This window comes from Panthera leo, chromosome D3 (genome assembly GCF_018350215.1).
Source record: "Panthera leo isolate Ple1 chromosome D3, P.leo_Ple1_pat1.1, whole genome shotgun sequence".
In the NCBI taxonomy this organism is placed as follows: Eukaryota; Metazoa; Chordata; class Mammalia; order Carnivora; family Felidae; genus Panthera; species Panthera leo.
Window position 1 is genome coordinate 43,063,545 of NC_056690.1, and position 11,208 is coordinate 43,074,752.

An 11,208-nucleotide genomic window follows, 5' to 3' on the forward strand; every position below is an offset into this window, starting at 1 on the left:
GCTCAGTCGGTTGAGCGTCCGACTTCGGCTCAGGTCATGATCTCGCAGTCTGTGAGTTCGAGTCAGGCTCTGTGCTGACAGCTCAGAGCCTGGAGCCTGTTTCAGATTCTATGCCTCCCTCTTCCTCTGACCCTCCCCTGTTCATGCTCTCTGTGTCTCAAAAATAAATAAATGTTAAAAAAAATTAAAAAAAAAAAAGAACTAGAGTTTTAAGTGAATTATGCACCACTACTATGATATTTCAGAATCTAGTTATGACTATATAGTAACCATTACCAGTGAGATTTATACTCCCTTTTTATGTTTTTATGATGTTAACTAGCATTCTTTTACTTCCACTCAAAAAAACTCCCTTTAGACAGTCTCTTTAACAAATGGTGCTGGGAGAACTGGACAGCAACATGCAGAAGGTTGAAACTAGACCACTTTCTCACACCATTCACAAAAATAAACTCAAAATGGATAAAGGACCTGAATGTGAGACAGGAAACCATCAAAACCCTAGAGGAGAAAGCAGGAAAAGACCTCTCTGACCTTAGCTGTAGCAATCTCTTACTCGACACATCCCCAAAGGCAAGGGAATTAAAAGCAAAAATGAATTACTGGGACCTTATGAAGATAAAAAGCTTCTGCACAGCAAAGGAAACAACCAACAAAACTAAAAGGCAACCAACGGAATGGGAAAAGATATTTCAAATGACATATCGGACAAAGGGCTAGTATCCAAAATCTATAAAGAGCTCACCAAACTCCACACCCAAAAAACAAATAACCCAGTGAAGAAATGGGCAGAAAACATGAATAGACACTTCTCTAAAGAAGACATCCGGATGGCCAACAGGCACATGAAAAGATGCTCAACGTCGCTCCTCATCAGGGAAATACAAATCAAAACCACACTCAGATATCACCTCACGCCAGTCAGAGTGGCCAAAATGAACAAATCAGGAGACTATAGATGCTGGCGAGGATGTGGAGAAACGGGAACCCTCTTGTACTGTTGGTGGGAATGCAAATTGGTGCAGCCACTCTGGAAAGCAGCGTGGAGGTTCCTCAGAAAATTAAAAATAGACCTACCCTATGACCCAGCAATAGCACTGCTAGGAATTTACCCAAGGGATACAGGAGGACTGATGCATAGGGGCACTTGTACCCCAATGTTTATAGCAGCACTCTCAACAATAGCCAAATTATGGAAAGAGCCTAAATGTCCATCAACTGATGAATGGATAAAGAAATTGTGGTTTATATACACAATGGAGTACTACATGGCAATGAGAAAGAACGAAATATGGCCCTTTGTAGCAACGTGGATGGAACTGGAGAGTGTGATGCTATGTGAAATAAGCCATACAGAGAAAGACAGATACCATATCTTTTCACTTTTATGTGGATCCTGAGAAACTTAACAGAAACCCATGGAGGAGGGGAAGGAAAAAAAAAAAAAAAGAGGTTAGAGTGGGAGAGAGCCAAAGCATAAGAGACTCTTAAAAACTGAGAACAAACTGAGGGTTGATGGGGGGTGGGGGGAGGGGAGGGTGGGTGATGGGTATTGAGGAGGGCACCTTTTGGGATGAGCACTGGGTGTTGTATGGAAACCAATTTGACAATAAATTTCATATATTGAAAAAAAAACTCCCTTTAGCATTTCTTGTTTTGTTTTTTTTTTTTAACATTTATTTTTTAGAGAAAGAGAGCGTGAGTGGGGAGAGGCAGAGAAAGAGGGAGACACAGAATCAGAAGCAGACTCCAGCTCTGAACTGTCAGCACAGAGTCCAACACAGGGCTCAAACCCACAAACCATGATATCCTAATGTGACCGAAGTTGGACACTTAACTGATTGAGCCACACAGGTGCCCCATCTTTAGTATTTCTTCTAAAGCTGGTGGTGATGAACTCCCTTAACTTTTGTTTGCTCAGAAAATTCTTTATCCCTCCTTCATTTCTAAAGGACAGATTTGCTGGGTATAGTATTCTTGGCTGGCAGTTATTTTCTTTCAATATTTTCAATATGTCATCTCATTCTGTCCAGCCTTGAAATTTTCTGTTGAGAATTCTTCCAATAGTCTTATGGGGAGTTGCCTTGTACATAACTTCTATCTTTTTAGTTTGGGACCCAAATCACTCCAGAGTGTGCACTGAATCCCCTGGTCAGGGGAGGCCACCAGTTTTGCTCTTCGTATGGGGTAAGTCATGGGCTGTGCTCTCTGTCCAAATGCCATGAACATACAGCTGCTGACTAGGTGATACAACTTCCCATGTGCTCTGGTAAGTCTCCTTGGTTGGACAGGATGAAGGCTGTATTCAGGGATGAGTGAGACTACAATTAGATTTCCTGCCTGGGTACAGTAGAAAAAGCAACTCTAAAGCTGGTAAAGCTCTTTGTCTGTTGTCTTAGCTCCAGCTGACCTACATCTCAAGTTCCTTGACTGAACTGGCCCACTGGCTTTGCTCTACAAACCATCTACTCTGCCAACCTCTTGGCTTAAGTGCCACTGGGCCACACACCTTCCAGGAGTTTTCTCTAGCCCTTCTGGCCACATGAGGCCAGAAAACACTCTCCTGTGGCTATGTCTCAGTTCCCTTGCCTGCATAGGCATTTAAAAAAATTCTTTAAGTGTGGTTTTCTTTAGATCTTTGAATATATTTATAATAGTTGCCTTGAAGTCTTTGTCTGCTAACTCCAACATCTGGGGTTCCCTCAAATATGGTTTCCATTGCTTGCTTTGTCTCTGTTGTGTATGGTGCCTGTTTCTTAGAATGTCTATATATCCCATATGCACACAAGTCAATTTTTGATACTGATCCCTTACACCTCAAGGCTTGTTGTTGTTGTTGCTCTTTACTTCCTTATTGTTCCCTTATTGTTTAGTGTCTTGGATGCACTAGTTTGATGAGATCTATTTCCTCTTAAATGTGCAGCCTCTGATGTCTCCTTGAAGGTCAGAACCTTGAGAATGTACATAGTTTTCCTGACTATTAGGGATGATTGTGTGTTTAGCTAAACTCTCTTTGACTTTCATTTTTGGTTATATTTTTTAAAATTCTTCCTTCCCCTCTCTCTCTCACTCTCTCTCAATAAATAAATAAATAAATAAACATTTTTAAAAGGTGGGGGGGGGGGCTGCCTGGGTAACTCAGTCAGTTAGGCATCTGACTCTTGGTTTCAGCTCAGATCATAAGCTTGTGGTTCATGTGTTTGAACCAGTGCATCAAGCTCTGCACTGACAGTGTGGAGCCTGCTTGGGCTTCTCTCTCTCCCTGTCTCTCTGCCCCTCACCTGCTCAACCTCTCTCTCTCTCTCTCTCTCTCTCTCTCTCTAAGATAAATTAAAAAACATTCTTTAAAAATTCTTTTTAAGTGTGGTTTCCTATACATCTTTGAATATATTTATAATAATTGCCTCGAAGTCTTTATGTGCTAACTAACATCTGGGGTCCCCTCAAATATAATTTCCATTGCCTGATTTTCCCCCTTTGTGTCCTGTTTCTTTGAATGTCTGTAAATCCCAAATAGACATTTTAAACTATGATGACAATGGGGGCACTTGGGTGGCTCAGTCGGTTAAGCATCCGACTTCAGCTCAGGTCATGATCTCACAGCTCGTGGGTTCTAGCCCTGTGTCGGTCTCTGGGCTGACAGCTCAAAACCTGGAGCCTGCTTCAGATTCTGTGTCTCCCTCTCTCTTTCTGCCCCTCCCCAGCTTATACTCTGTCTTTCTCTGTCAAAAATAAGTAAACATTAAAAAAAAATTTTTAATTAAAATAAATAAATTAAATATGATGACAATATCTTACCAAATAGAGAATATCAACAAAGTAGAAACTATAAAGACAAAAGAATAGAAATTCTGGAGTTAACAAGTATAATAACCAAAAATGAAAATTTTACTAGAGTCTCTCAACAGCAGATTTGAGACAGCAGAAGAAAGAATCAGCAAACCTGAATACAGATTGATAGAACTTATACAATCTGTAAAACAGGGAAAAAAGAATAAAGTAAAATGAAGTCTCAAAAATGGTGGGACACTACTAAGCACACCAAACTATGTAAAATGGGAATACCATAAGAAAAACAGAAAAAAAACATTCCCAGATAAACAAGGACTGAGAGATTCTGTTGCTAATTGACCCACCTTACAAGAAATACTGACAAAAATTCTTTATACTAAATCAAAGAGCCACCCATGCATGGGTGGCTCAGTCAGTTAAGCATCCAACTTCAGCTCAGGTCATGATCTCACAACTCATGAGTTCGAGCTCCGCTTGGGCTCTGTGCTGACAGCTCTGAGCCTGGAGCCTGCTTCAGATTCTGTGTCTCCCTTTCTCCCTGCACCTCCCCCACTCATGCTCAGTCTCTATCTCTCAAAAATAAAACATCAAAAAACAAACACACAAACAAAGGATGTCAGCAATTTGAAACTACGTGAGAAAAACAAAAAGTGTTGATAAAGGCAATTTTTCTGTAGGTAATTATAAAAGACAGTTTAATTGCATATTTCTTCACTTAACTATATAATTGTATCACTGGGCTTTATTATGTATAAATGCAATGTATTTGACAATTACAGCACAAAAGAGGTGGGCAAAAACAAAACTGTATTGATATAAGAAAATTACACCAGATGGTAACTCAAAGGCATAAAAAGAAATAGAAAGACCCATAAGTGGTAATAGAAGGCTAATATAACAAACTCTATAAATATACACATGTCCTTTTTTCTTGTTTCAGCTTAATTTAATTGTAGTTCTTCTTACCATTGAGGAGCAAAGAGGTGTTCCCATACATTCCTGTAATTGTAATGACCAAATGGGATAGCCACAGCACTTGCTACATCTGAGAAACCTTAGCATTTATATTATGTCATAAAAATTTATTCAAAGATTTATGTAGAACACAGATATATTTTCCCCCACATTATTCACCCAATTCCTAATTAACAAGCGAGTTCAGATATAAACACCACATAATTACAAGTGAATATAGCCATAGAATGGCATTTATTTGGTAAACATTAAAGCAAAACCCAATCATGATTTGCTATCAATAGGACTCATTTTTCTTTTTTTTTAATTTTTTTTTTTTTACGTTTATTTTTGAGACAGAGAGAGACAGAGCATGAACGGGGGAGGGGCAGACAGAGAGGGAGACACAGAATCAGAAGCAGGCTCCAGGCTCTGAGCCATCAGCCCAGAGCCCGACGCGGGGCTCGAACTCACGGTCTGTGAGATCATGACCTGAGCTGAAGTCAGACACTTAACCGACCGAGCCACCCAGGCGCCCCAGGACTCATTTTTCAAAGAACATTTTCTTCTGCTTTATCTCCACATATCCCTACATTTAAGAATACAACATGCTCTCCAGTAGAGCAAATAAGCTTTCTCCATTGAAAATGGAGAGAATGCCATCAGTCCCACCATGTAGGTTTTTCTCTTAGATCTGGTTTTTGTCACAATACACTACTTGTTCCCTATCATAAAAATCTGTCACATGGTGTCATGAATAATTTTGGCTTTCTTAGCTTTCTTTTAACATTATAGCATAATAATTTGGCAGTTTAGACTATTCACAGTTTAGTAAACAATTAAAATATAAATTCTCCAGACTTCCAAAGGAAGAAAAAATGTACTTAATCTAGAATTCCTCACCTCTCAGACAACATCTAACATGATGGGGACTATAAAAAACATTTATATGATTGTTAGTTCAGCATTTTGCACTTCAGGAAGTCTTTATACATACTTGACTAACTAGGATTTATTGGTATGATTTAAAATGGGTCCCCATGGAGTTGCATGACAAGAAAACACTGGTGGGAAATAGTATTGAGCAAACCAGCATAATTGTCATCTATTTGTTGCTGGAATCTAGAGATGCACAGGATCCATACACGAAAACAATAGAACCACTGAAGTCTTAATTCTGGGTGTGCATCGAATTAGTTATTGTGAGGCTTAACCTAGGTCCAGTGTGTAGAAGAGAGAATGACTTTAGTGGTGTATTAAATCCTCAGGTGTATATAAGGCAATTGTTAAATTATCATTAATAATGTTCAGGAACTTCTACAAACAGAATATTAAAACTGCATACATCCATATTGCAAAAATCTGTCACCAAAATTATCCCCAGGGACCTGTTCTTTGTTAGACCTACCAGTCTTCAATCTCACCATTTCAATAAGGAGAAATGGAAAAGCCTAAATTTGACAGTAACAGCACAAACAGGATGGCTAAGAACAAAGTTGTATCTGAGAAAGAAAATGGCACTAAATGGCTGATGTCCTCTTCTGGGATGTTCCACCACTAAATTCATCCTAGGACAGAAACAAGTGTTTCTTGTTTCTCCACACTGGTACTGATTGGTTTAAGTTGCCTCGGGTTTTATGGATCAAAATTGTCTCTATTTAAACTGTCCTTGAATGGAGACAATCAAGTTTAATCATTCCCCTCCTTCTTATAATACACATTTTCCAAAAAAATTTATCTAAAAAGTTGTAATTAAAGATAATGATAATAACTGCACTTACATTACATGGCAATTTTTCTCAAGTCCCTTAAATGCTTCTAGGTATATGGTAAATGTTTCATGTATTACCTCACTTAATAGTTCAAAACAATCATAAAAGAGAAGTGGTCCTATTTCCTTAGTTTTTACATATAAAGAAAGACTAAGTGACCTGCCAAAAGTCATGCAGCTAAGTGGTAGAACCAAGATCCCCAAACCCAGGCTGTCTGGCTCCATAATCTGCACGCTTACCTTTCTGCTATTCTGCCCCACAGGATATTTAAGCATCATATATTTAACTCTTAAACACAAGATGACTAAAGAAAAAACACAAACACATAAAATAAAAGATATCAAACAGTAAAAGTACGAGAGAAAGAAAACATAAATAGGAGGGTTGGATTTTAGAAACAGACACTATAGAATGTGTGCCCTCTCCCTCCTCCACTGGTAATGCCTCCTTCTGTCACTCTTGGTGCTACTTGTGTGTTGATTGGGTGTGGGCCCAGTACCTCTTTTGCTGAAGTGGCAGCTGTGACTTCCACACTTGCCATGGCCAAAGAAAAGCCCAACAAAGGAGTTAAGACTAAGGACAACGATCATATTAATTTGAAGGTGGTGAGACAGGATGGTTCTGTGGTGCAGTGTAAGATTAAGAGGCATACATCATCACTTAGTAAACTAATGAAAGCCTATTGTGAATGACAAGGTTTGTCAATGAGGCAGATCAGATTGCGATTTGATAGGCAGCTAATCAATGAAACAGACACACCTGCATAGTTGGAAATGGAGGATGAAGATAGTTGATGTGTTCTAGCAGCAGACGGGAGGTGTCTACTAAAAAGGGAAGTTGCTACTTTACTCCAGAACTCTGTTCCTCCAGACCAAGAATACATTCTCAAAGAGAAAACCGCAATTTGGTCCCACCACATCCTGATTACTACAGTATAGTTAATTCTTTCATTTCCCCTTCCCCATTCCTTTATTTTACATAAGGTAACTGTCTATGTACACAAGCATATTGCATTTTTTTAACTAAATGGCCAATGATGTTTTCATCAACATCACTTGGAGACGGGATGGGAAAAACTACCGGTTCTGTGAAAATACCCCCTTTCTCCATTAGTGGCATGCTCATTCAGCTCTTATCTTTATATCCCAATACGTTATTCTGCTCTCACTGTTTAACAAAAAAAAAAAAAAAAAAAAAAGAACAACACAAAAATCCTTGCATGCCTTGTTTGATTGTAGAATTTTAAAGTTTTTCACTTATCATTGTAAAACAAGGACAATTTTAGAACGATTTTGTACATAGCTGTTACATGTAGGGCAATCTGTCTTTAAGTAGGGATAAATTATTCTAAAAGAAATGAAATCCAGATAGTTTTCCCTTCAAATCAAGAGTCCTCCTGGGTTTTTTTAATATAATTATTGTCAAATTGGTTTCCATACAACACACAGTGCTCATCCCAATAAGTGCCCTCTCCCTGTCCATCATCCACTTCCCCCTCTCTCCCACCCCCCATCTACCCTTAGGTTGTTCTCAGTCCTTAAGAGTCTCTTATGGTTTGCCTCCTCCCCTCCATGTAACTTTTTTTTCCCCCTTCCCCTCTCCCATGGTCTTCTGTTACATTTCTCAAGATCCACAAATGAGTGAAAACATATGGTATCTGTCTTTCTCTGCCTGGCTTATTTCACTTAGCATAATACCCTCCAGTTCCATCCACGTTGCTGCAAATGGCCAGATTTCATTCTTTCTCATTGCCAAGTAGTATTCCATTGTATATATAAACCACATCTACTTTATCCATTTGTCAGTTGATGGAAATTTAGGCTCTTTCCATAATTTGGCTATTGTTGAAAGTGCTGCTATAAACATTGGGGTACATGTGCCCCTATGCATCAGCACTCCTGTATCCTTTGGGCAGATTCTTAGCAGTGCTACTGCTGGGTCATAGGGTAGTTCTATTTTTAATTTTTTGAGGAACGTCCACACTGTTTTCCAGAGTGGCTGCACCAGTTTGCATTCCCACCAGCAGTGCAAGAGGGTTCCCATTTTTCCACATCCTCACCAGCATCTATAGTCTTCTGATTTGTTCATTTTAGCCACTCTGACTGTCATGAGGTGATATCTCATTGTAGGTTTGATTTGTACTTCCCTGATGAGGAGTGGCGTTGAGCATCTTTGCATGTCTGTTGGCCATCTGGGTGTCTTCTTTAGAAAAGTGTCTATTCATGTTTTCTGCCCATTTCTTCACTGGATTATTTGTTTTTTGGGGGTGGAGTTTGATGAGTTCTTTATAGGTTTTAGATATTATCCCTTTATCCGATGTGTCATTTGCCAATATCTTTTCCCATTCCATCAGTTACCTTTTAGCTTTGTTGATTATTTACTTTGCAGTTTAGAAGCTTTTCATTCTGATGAGGTCCTAATAGTTCATTTTTGTTTTTAATTCCCTTGCCTTTGGAGATGTGTTGAGTAAGAAACTGCTGCAGCTGAGGTCAAAGAGGTTTTTTCCTGCTTTCTCCTCTAGGGTTTTAACGGTTTCAAGTCTCACATTCAGGTCCTTCATACATTTTGAGTTTATTTTTGTGTATGGTATAAGAAAATGGTCTAGTTTCATTCTTCGGCATGTTGCTGTCCAGTTCTCCCAGCACCATTTGGTAAAGAGACTGTCTTTTTCCATTGGATACTCCTTCCTGCTTTGTCAAAGATTAGTTGGCTATACATACGTGGGTCCAATTCTGGGGTCTCTATTTTATTCCATTGGTCTATGTGTCTATTTTTGTGCCAATACCATACTGTCTTGATGACTACAGCTTTGTAGTAGAGGCTAAAGGCATATTGTTGTTTAAATAAACTTCTTATTTTAAATGAAAAAAAAGGAAGCCACACTATAAAGAATGATAAGAAATGTGATATAAAAATTACATATGTATATAAAATGAATTCTATCCTAAGTTACAAAACAAATACTCAAAATGTTCACCATTAATTAATATCACTTTGTTTCTAAAAATAAAGTGCTAGATCAACTTTTTATCATCTGTCTTTGTTCAACAAATATTTGGTAAGGTACAAAATGGCACTAAGGGATGTGTGCATATGACAGGAAGGTGTAGGAAGCCACTGAAGCACAACATGGGGTGCCTGAATTAGGTGCCACGTGGTCAGGAAAACCTCCCAGAGGAAATAAAGCACAAGCAAGACCTGAGGATAAAGATGTTTTTGCCAGGTGAGGAGAAGGAGTTCAGAAAAAATGATGCAGCCTATGCACAGGCTGAGAGGCAAAAGAGAATAGTATGCCCAATGAATGGAAATCAAGCTCATAATAGCTGGTCACTGACATACATGTACTTTTCGACCATCATCTTTACCATTTTCCATTTTCAAGGGAGCGTAATGTTGGGAAACAGCCCCAGGTTTGGAGCCAGATGGGGTCAAATTAACATTTAGTTCTGCCACTTAGATCTAATCTTAGACAAGTTGATCAACTTCCCTAAGCTTCAGGCTTATTATTGGCAAAATAGCAATAGCAGCATCTAACTTGGGCATCATTAAAATGTATGTGACTGCAATTGAGAAAATGACTGGTACAGAAGCATCAATAAACAACTGTTTCCCTTCCTAGTAAATAAGCATATAGACTACATTTGCCTCAAGCTTTTTGTAAGAATTTGAAATGTTTCTTTGTATTTATGGTTTTGATTTCATGCAACTTGTTTTTTTATTTAATCTACTGTTGTTTTTACCAATTGTGCACTTTGAATACAAACTGGAAGAGATCCTAGAGAATTATCTACAGCTTCCTCAAAGTGGGGTCCTGATTGGGACAGCTGGGTGTCTCAGTTGGTTAAGTGTCCGACTTTGGCTCAAGTCATGATCTTACGGTTCGTGAGTTTGAGCCCACATCAGGCTCTGTGCTGACAGCTCAGAGCCTGGAGCCTGCTTCAGATTCTGTGTCTCCATCTCTCTCTGCCTCTCTACTGCTAGTTCTCTCTCTCTCTCTCTCTCTCTCTCTCTCTCTCTCTCAAATAAAGAAACATTAAAAAAAATTTTAAATAAATAAATAAAAGTGGAATCCCAATTACTGACTTTTCAGGCAGGAAACTTTTCACTGTGTAAGATGGTCCTGTGTATTGTAGCCTGTTTTCCAGCCCAGACTGATGACTAGTAACTGCCAACAAATCCCATCATTGTGACAAATAAAAATGTTCCCTGGGGGTCAGTATCACCTTATTTAAGAACCCACTGATTTCTCCCTCTCTCTTTCTCTCTCACCCTCTCCGCCCTCCCCCTAACATACATCTTTTTTACCAATTAAACACCTAAGGATAAAAGGCAGAAGTGATTTCCACAAGGCCAAAAATTAGCTAGTATCAAGAATAAGATTTGCTTCTCTGTTTCCTGATTTTTAGGCCAGGTTTCTTCAGATCCTAATTAGTCCCACACTGTAACATTCCATTAAATTTTTAAACTTCTTAAATTAACTTTTAAAATATTTTAATTTTTTAATTTTTTAATTTGTTTTTTAAATTCATAAAAACTTATTTACCAAAAGGGGTGTGTGTGTGTGTGTGTATTTCACTTCACAAATGTTGTATGAAGGGATTTCTGACAGAAGGGGAAAGGGAAAGCAAATAGGCCATTTCATCACTCCATTGGAAAGAGTTCAACAACACTGGTCAATTTTCCTTTCAGT

At 38.7% G+C, this 11,208-nt stretch overlaps 1 pseudogene; it reads left to right on the plus strand.

Annotated features, from left to right (window-relative positions):
• The first annotated feature begins 7,057 nt into the window (after positions 1–7,057).
• On the plus strand, positions 7,058–7,346 carry LOC122203772 (annotated as a pseudogene).
• The last annotated feature ends 3,862 nt before the right edge of the window (positions 7,347–11,208 follow it).